We start from the raw sequence: 8670 nt of genomic DNA on the forward strand, positions 1-8670 counted from the left end.
TAAGCCTGAAGTGGTAATAAAGAAGGCAGCTTGCGTCTCCAGGGAAAGAAGGTTTTTTCCATGTTTGACGAGTCATTCCGTGATTTTAAACACTACTTTTTCAAGGTCCGAGCTGTTGAAGGAGCTCGGCCCTTCTTTCTGGATGAAAATGACGAGCCTGCTTTTCCCTTGGAATGGCAAAAAGATGTGAAGGTGTCCCGATATACGTGGGAAATGTTGGATGAGACTGAGCGAGCCTTTGTGACTGTCTTGGAAGAACACTGGGGTCAACCTCCCCATCTCGACACAGAAATTTCTAACCAATCCCTTTCTTCTTCAAATTGAGCTGGGTATTTTGTGTTTCCTTTTTTATATGTTCTATATTACTCGTAACTGTTTTTTCCGACTTGTAGCTTAATTTCTGTTTTATTTGCAGAAGCGATGAAAAATAATGAATCCATGAAAGCTTTTAAAAGAGCACAGAGGGCGACTGCTACCAAAAACATCTCAGCCAAGGCGGCTGGGGAAGGATCCTCTCAAGTGCACGTGAAGCTGTCTGTGCCGGGTTCCCTTAGGGTGAAGAAGGTGATCCCTACTCCCCGAGTTCGTCTGGTGGATCCTCACCCTACTTCTCCTTGTCCTAAGGCTGCCAAGAAGGCTCCTGATGCTTGCTGATCTCTTTCTGGACATTTATGTAGCTGGCTCGTCTTGTGGGCTTTTTAAAACTTTGTTTATTTTGCTGACGGTCTCTAGTTGCTTGTTTTAGCAACTTTTATTTTGAAAAACAAAAGTAGCTCACTATCTTTAGTATGTGTTGATGGCCGCTGAGGCTTTTTTAACTTTTGTAGATTATGTCAAGCTTTTTGACTTTGTTTTCTCTTCTCCTTTGAGTTTGTGTCTATGTGGGTCCGACTTGTTTCTCGGTTTTCTCGCCTTTGTACGCATTTTTGACGCTCCGTAACCGATTCTTTTGCGTTGGTCCCCTCTAAGTTATTTCTGTAATCCCCTTTCTTGGGCCTTTGTCAGGTCTCTCTCAGGGATTACTTTTTATAACTTTGTTTTCGTAGGAAACCGACTTCATTAGGTCGATCTCTTCTTAAGTTATTTTTGTAATCCTCTTTCTTGGACCTTTGTCAGGTCTCTTTCAGGGATTACGTTTATAACTTTGTTTTCGTAGGAAACCGACTTCATTAGGCCGATCTCTTCTTAAGTTATTTTTGTAATCCTCTTTCTTGGACCTTTGTCAGGTCTCTTTCAGGGATTACTTTTATAACTTTGTTTTGTAGGAAACCGACTTCATTAGGTCGATCTCTCCTTAAGTTATTTTTGTAATCCTCTTTCTTGGACCTTTGTCAGGTCTCTTTCAGGGATTACTTTTATAACTTTGTTTTGTAGAAAACCGACTTCGTTAGGTCGATCTCTTCTTAAGTTATTTTTGTAGTCCTCTTCTTGGACCTTTGTCAGGTCTCTTTCAGGGATTACTTTTATAACTTTGTTTTGTAGGAAACCGACTTCGTTAGGTCAATCTCTTCTTAAGTTAAAGTAATCCTCTTTAATAGGGTTGGCTAGACCTCTTTCCAGGGTTTACTTATAACTTGGGTTGACTTGGTCCGACTTTTGAACGTCGGCCAGTCTTTAAGTTATTATTTTAGCTATCCGTAAGGCCTCGTCAGGCTCTTTTTTGGATTGCTTTCGATAACTTCTTACATTATTCTGTGTTCATCTTTGCCGATTTGTAGAAAGTGGTTGGCATCTTTAGATCGTCTTTTGGGTGAATCGCGTTTTCACCTTTATCGGACGGTTATCTTTATCGTGATCGTGCAGTGAAATTGTTTTTCACTTTCTGCCGATCTGTTGCTTTATAATCGGACGATGAATATTTCAGATTAATGCATCTTTAAATCTTGTAGAATATCTAAATAAATTTCATTCAAAGAAAAGTGCAAAATATATACATGTGGGAATTTTTTCATCCTTTTAAGTCAGATAGTGTTTAGGTCTCAACCTGGTGCCTCATTAAAAAACCTTTTCAGGAAAAAGAGTGCATCCAATAATGAGATCCTTTACCTTTTCTAACTGTAGTACTTTCTTAGGTTGCAGGCGTGCCATGATCTGGGAAGCTCTCGTCCATCGAGTTCGGACAGTCTGTAGTAGCCCTTCCCAAGTACTTCTATAACTCGGTAGGGTCCTTTCCAGTTTGCTGCCAGCTTTCCTTCTCCTGGTCGAGTTGTTCCAATATCATTTCGGATTAAGATAAGATTGTTCTCTGTAAAACTTCTCGGTACTACCTTTTGATTGTATCTGGAAGTCATTCGGCACTTTAGAGCTTCCTCCCTGATCCGAGCTCTTTCTTGGATTTCAGGTAGTAGGTCGAGCTCTTCCCTCTGAAGTTGGGAGTTTGCTCCCTCATTGTAATGAACTACTCTAGGCGATCTTTCCTCAATCTCTTCTGGGATCATTGCCTCTGTTCCGTATGCTAACCGGAAGAGGGATTCCTTTGTGGTGGAATGTGGCGCCGTTCGATATGCCCATAGGACCTGTGGAAGCTCTTCTGCCCAGGCTCCCTTTGCATCTTGTAATCTCCGTTTTAACCCGGCCAATATGACTTTGTTGGCAGCTTCGGCCTGTCCATTGGCCTATGGATGTTCAACGGAGGTGTACTGGTGCTTTATATTCAAGTCGGCTACTAGTTTTCTGAAGCCTGCATCTGTGAATTGAGTGCCATTGTCTGTGGTTATTGAATATGGAACTCCGAACCTTGTAACAATGTTCCTATATAGAAATTTCCGGCTTCTTTGGGCGGTGGCGTTAGCTAGGGGTTCTGCCTCGATCCATTTTGTAAAGTAGTCTACCCCTACTATGAGAAATTTAACTTGTCCTGATTCCTGGGGAAAGGGGCCGAGAAGATCGAGTCCCCATTTTGCAAACGGCCAAGGAGAAGTCACACTGATGAGCTCTTCTGGCGGGGCGATGTGAAAGTTGGCATGTTTCTGACATGGTGGACATGTCTTTACAAATTTTGTGGCTTCTTTCTGTAATGTTGGCCAATAGAACCCTGCCCGGAGTACTTTTTTGACAAGAGCCCGTGCTCCGAGATGGTTGCCACAAATGCCGCCATGTATTTCTTCTAATACTTCCCTTATGTGGGAGGTCGGAACACATTTTAATAATGGTACTGAGATCCCTCTTTTGTACAGTATGTTGTTTATGATGGTGTAGTACTGTGCCTCCCTTTTTAGCTTTTTTGCCTCCTTTTCTTCTGTCGGGAGTGTTCCTATTTTTAGGTAGTTGATTAATGGGGTCATCCATCCTTGGTCCTGGTTTACTATGGTTAGGACTTTTTCTTCTTCGGAAATTGACGGGTTCTGTAACATTTCCTGGATGAGACTTCTATTGTTGCCCCCTGGTTTGGTGCTTGCTAGTTTCGAGAGTGCGTCAGCTCAGGCATTTTGTTCACGGGGTATGTGGCAGATCTTATATTCCCCGATTTGTCCGAGCTGTTCCTTGGTCTTATCCAAATACTTTTTCATGGTGGGATCTTTGGCTTGGTAGCTCCCTGTTATTTGTGATGTAACCACTTGTGAATCACTGTAAATGTTGAGTTTTTGAGCTCCCACCTCTTCAGCCAGCTTCAAACCAGCTAACAATACTTCATATTCTGCCTGGTTGTTTGAGGCCGGGAATCCGAACTTGAGAGAGAGCTCGACTTGGGTTCCTTGGTTGCTTTCTATTATTACGCCTGCGCCGCTTCCAGTTTTATTTGAAGAATCGTCCACATAGAGGTTCCATTCTATGACGGTTTCCAGAACATCTGTGATTTGATGGCTGTCCGAGCTTCATACTGGAGGTTGAATTCTGACAGCTCGACTTCCCATTGTAGAATTCTGCCTGCTAAATCTGTTTTTTGCAATATTCCTTTTAGGGGCTGGTTAGTTCGAACCTTAATGGTGTGAGCCTAGAAGTAAGGGCGGAGTCGTCGGGATGTTAAAATAAGAGTATAGGCAAATTTTTATATTTTCTGGTAGTTCAGCTCGGATCCCTGTAGTGCTTTGCTGATGAAGTATACATGTTGTTATCCATTCTCGTCTTCTCTGACTAGTGCTGAGGCTATTGCCCGGCTTCCTACTGCGAGATATAATATGAGTGGTTATCCTTCTCGTGGTCGAGATAGGATAGGTGGCCGTCCTAAGAACTTCTTAAAGTCTTGGAAGGCTTGCTCACATTCTATTATCCATTCGAACTATTTTTCCTTTCTTAAAGTAGCATAGTAGGGGAGAGATCTTATCGCAGCTCCTGCTAGGAATCGGGATAGGGCGGCCAATCTCCCATTGAGTTGCTGTACTTCTTTGACATAGGTTGGACTCTTCATGTTGAGTATGGCCTGACACTTGTCTGGATTTGCTTCAATTCCTCTTTGTGTGAGTGATGAGCGGATAATTTGTACGCTTTTTGGCATTGTTTTTAGTATGTTTTTGGTATGATCTAGTTAGTTTTTAGTATATTTTTATTAGTTTTTAGTTAAAATTCACTTTTCTGGACTTTACTATGAGTTTGTGTGTTTTTCTATGATTTCAGGTATTTTCTGGCGGAAATTGAGGGACCTGAGCAAAAATCTGATTCAGAGACCAAAAAGGACTGCAGATGCTGTTGGATTCTGACCTCCCTGCACTCGAAGCGGATTTTCTGGAGCTACAGAAGCCCAATTGGCGCGCTCTCAACGGCGTTGGAAAGTAGAAATTCTGGGCTTTCCAGCAATATATGATAGTCCATACTTTGCCCAAGATTTGATGGCCCAAACCGGCGTTCAACGTCACCCTCAGGAATTCCAGCGTTAAACGCCGGAACTGGCACCAAAATGGGAGTTAAACGCCCAAACTGGCATAAACGCTGGCGTTTAACTCCAAGAGGAGTCTCTACACGAAAATGCTTCATTGCTCAGCCCAAGCACACACCAAGTGGGCCCGGAAGTGGATTTTTATGTCATTTACTCATTTCTGTAAACCTTAGGCTACTAGTTTTCTATAAGTAGGACCTTTTACTATTGTATTTTCATCTTGGTTCTTCTGGTTCCCTCTCTGAGGCCGAGGCCAATGATCACTTTTGTTCTTATGTATTCTCAACGGTGGAGTTTCTACACACCATAGATTAAGGTGTGGAGCTCTGCTGTACCTCGAGTATTAATGCAATTACTATTGTTCTTCCATTCAATTCCGCTTGTTCTTGTTCTAAGATATCACTTGTTCTTCAACTTGATGAATGTGATGATCCGTGACACTCATCATCATTCTCACCTATGAACGTGTGACTGACAACCACCTCCGTTCTACCTTCGATTGGGTGAATATCTCTTGGATTCCTGATTGCACGATGCATGGTTGATCGCCTGACAACCGAGTGCTCGCCTGACAACCGAGCCAACCATTCCGTGAAATCAGAGTCTTCGTGGTATAAGCTAGAACTGATGGCGGCATTCAAGAGAATCCGGAAGGTTTAACCTTGTCTGTGGTATTCTGAGTAGGATTCAATGATTGAATGACTGTGACGTGCTTCAAACTCCTAGTGGGCGGGGCGTTAGTGACAGATGCAAAAGAATCACTGGATTCTATTCCGGCCTGACCGAGAACCGACAGATGATTAGCCATGCTGTGACAGAGCATAGGAACATTTTCACTGAGAGGATGGGAGGTAGCCACTGACAACGGTGAAACCCTACATAAGCTTGCCATGGAAAGGAGTAAGAAGGATTGGATGAAGACAGTAGGAAAGCAGAGAGACGGAAGGGAAGGCATCTTCATGCGCTTATCTGACGTTCCTACCAATGAATTACATAAGTATCTCTATCTTTATCTTTTATGTTTTTATGCGTTCATCACCATATCCATTTGAGTTTGCCTGACTAAGATTTACAAGATGGCCATAGCTTGCTTCATACTAACAATCTTCGTGGGATCGACCCTTACTCGCGTAAGGTTTATTACTTGGACGACCCAGTGCACTTGCTGGTTAGTTGTGCGAAGTTGTGTAATGCCATGGTATTGAACACCAAGTTTTTAGGGTTCATGACCGGGGATTATGAGAGTTGTGAAAAGTATTGTTCACAATTTCGCGCACCAAGTTTTTGGCGCCGTTGCCGGGGATTGTTCAAGTTTTGAGCAAGCTTTTGGTCCGGTAACATCAGTGCCAAAATCCGGCAACAGCACCAAGTTTTTGGCGCCGTTGCCGGGGATTGTTCAGTTTGGACAACTGACGGTTCATCTTGTTGCTTAGATTAGGTATTTATTTTTTTCGAAATTCTTGAAGAAGAATTCTAGAGTTTCATGATGATTTGTTGAAGTCTGGCTGGCTGAGAAGCCATGTCTAATCTCATTAGACCGAGGTTTCAACTTATCATCACAAGAGCTTGTTGATTTTTATCAATCTTGCTTTTGGAGCAGTGATCTGCTAAGGCTTGGCTGGCCATTGGCCATGTCTAGTGTTTTGGACCGAAGCTTTCTTTGAAAGCTTGGCTGGCTGTGAAGCCATGTCTAATTCCTGGACCGGAGTCTTAGACTAGCATTGCACTGATTCCTGGAATTCTCATTAAGAATTTTGATAACGTTTTCCATTTAATTTTCGAAAAACACAAAAAATTTCTTGTTTGAGTCTAGTGTCTCATCTTAAGTTTGGTGTCAATTGCATGCATTCATTCATGTGTCTTAAGGATTTTCAAGTAATTCTTGATGATTTTCGTGCTCTGATCTTTAAATTCAATTGACTTGAGTGTTTTGTGTGTCTCATATGCATTCTCATTTTGTTAGTGTCAGTGGTATACAAACTGCTAAGTTTGGTGTCTTGCATGCATTGTTATTTGATTCTTGTTGCATTTTGATTTGTCCTAATTATTAAAAATCCAAAAATAATTTTAATTTGTGTCTTTTCAAGTCAATAATACAAAAAATTGAAGATTCAGAACATACAGCAGAGGAATTGCACAGAAAAAGCTGGGCGTTCAAAACGCCCAGTGAAGAAGGACAGACTGGCGTTTAAACGCCAGCCAGGGTACCTGGTTGGGCGTTTAACGCCCAAAAAGGTAGTGTTTTGGGCGTTAAACGCCAGAATGTGCACCATTCTGGGCGTTTAACGCCAGGACGGCACAAGGGGGAAGATTTTGTTTTCAAAATCAGATTTTTTTCAAGTTTTCAAAGTTTTTCAAAATCAAATCTTTTTCAAATCAATTTTTCAATCAAATCTTTTTCAAAATCAATTTCTTTCCATTTTCAAAGATACTTACTATCAATTAATGATTTGATTCAACATTTCAAGTATGTTGCCTTTTCTGTTGAGAAAGGTTTAATGTTTGAATCATATCTTTTCTTGTTAGTCAAGTTTTTAATTTTCAAAATCAAATCTTTTTAAAATGTTTTTCAAATCATATCTTCTCAATCACATTTTTTTTAAAATCAATCATATCTTCTTAACCACATCTTTTTAAATAGTTTTCAATCAAATCTTTTTGATTTCTAATTTCAAAATCTTTTTCAAAAATCACTAGATCTCTTTCCCACTTTCATTTTCGAAAATTAAGTAATGTTTTCAAAAATGTTTTCAAAATTAAGTAATGTTTTCAAAAATCTTCTACTCTTCTTTTCATCTGACACTTCAGGGAATCTCTATACTGTGACATAGAGGATTCCACATTTTCTTGTTCCCTTCTCTTTCTTATGAGCAGGAGCAAAGACAAAAACATTCTTGTTGAGGCTGACCCTGAACCTGAAAGGACCTTGAAGAGAAAGCTCAGAGAAGCCAAAGCACAACTCTCTTTAGAGGACCTGACCGAATTCTTCAAAGAAGAATAACCTATGGCAGCCGAAAACAACAACAATGCCAACAATGCAAGGAAGGTGCTGGGTGACTTTACTGCACCTACTCCCGACTTCTATGGGAGAAGCATCTCTATCCCTGCCATTGGAGCAAACAACTTTGAGCTTAAGCCTCAATTAGTTTCTCTAATGCAACAGAATTGCAAGTTCCATGGACTTCCATTGGAAGATCCTCATCAGTTTTTAGCTGAATTCTTGCAAATCTGTGACACTGTCAAGACTAATGGGGTTGACCCTGAGGTCTACAGACTTATGCTATTCCCTTTTGTTGTAAGAGACAGAGCTAGAACATGGTTGGACTCTCAACCTAAGGAAAGCCTGGACTCTTGGGAAAAGCTAGTCAATGCCTTCTTGGCAAAGTTCTTTCCACCTCAAAAATTGAGTAAGCTTAGAGTGGAAGTCCAAACCTTCAGACAGAAGGAAGGAGAATCCCTCTATGAAGCTTGGGAAAGATACAAACAATTAATCAGAAAGTGTCCTTCTGATATGCTTTCTGAATGGAGCATCATAGGTATTTTCTATGATGGTCTCTCTGAACTATCCAAGATGTCTTTGGATAGCTCTGCTGGAGGATCTCTTCATTTGAAGAAGACGCCTACAGAAGCTCAAGAGCTGATTGAAATGGTTGCAAATAACCAATTCATGTACACTTCTGAAAGAAATCCTGTGAACAATAGGACTAGTCAGAAGAGAGGAGTTCTTGAGATTGACACTCTGAATGCCATATTGGCTCAGAACAAAATATTGACTCAACAAGTCAATATGATTTCTCAAAGTCTGTCTGGAATGCAAAATGCACCAGGCAGTACTAAAGAAGCTTCATCTGAGGAAG

The 8670-nt window shown here is 41.1% G+C and overlaps 1 non-coding gene across 1 annotated transcript; it reads right to left on the minus strand.

Annotated features, from left to right (window-relative positions):
- Window positions 1–8222: 8222 nt before the first annotated feature.
- Window positions 8223–8330, minus strand: LOC112716251 (small nucleolar RNA R71). The gene has a single exon (XR_003160232.1). It is a non-coding gene; the product is annotated as a small nucleolar RNA R71 (small nucleolar RNA).
- Between the last annotated feature and the right edge of the window lie 340 nt (window positions 8331–8670).

The sequence above is a fragment of the Arachis hypogaea genome, chromosome 1, assembly GCF_003086295.3.
Source record: "Arachis hypogaea cultivar Tifrunner chromosome 1, arahy.Tifrunner.gnm2.J5K5, whole genome shotgun sequence".
Lineage (NCBI taxonomy): Eukaryota > Viridiplantae > Streptophyta > Magnoliopsida > Fabales > Fabaceae > Arachis > Arachis hypogaea.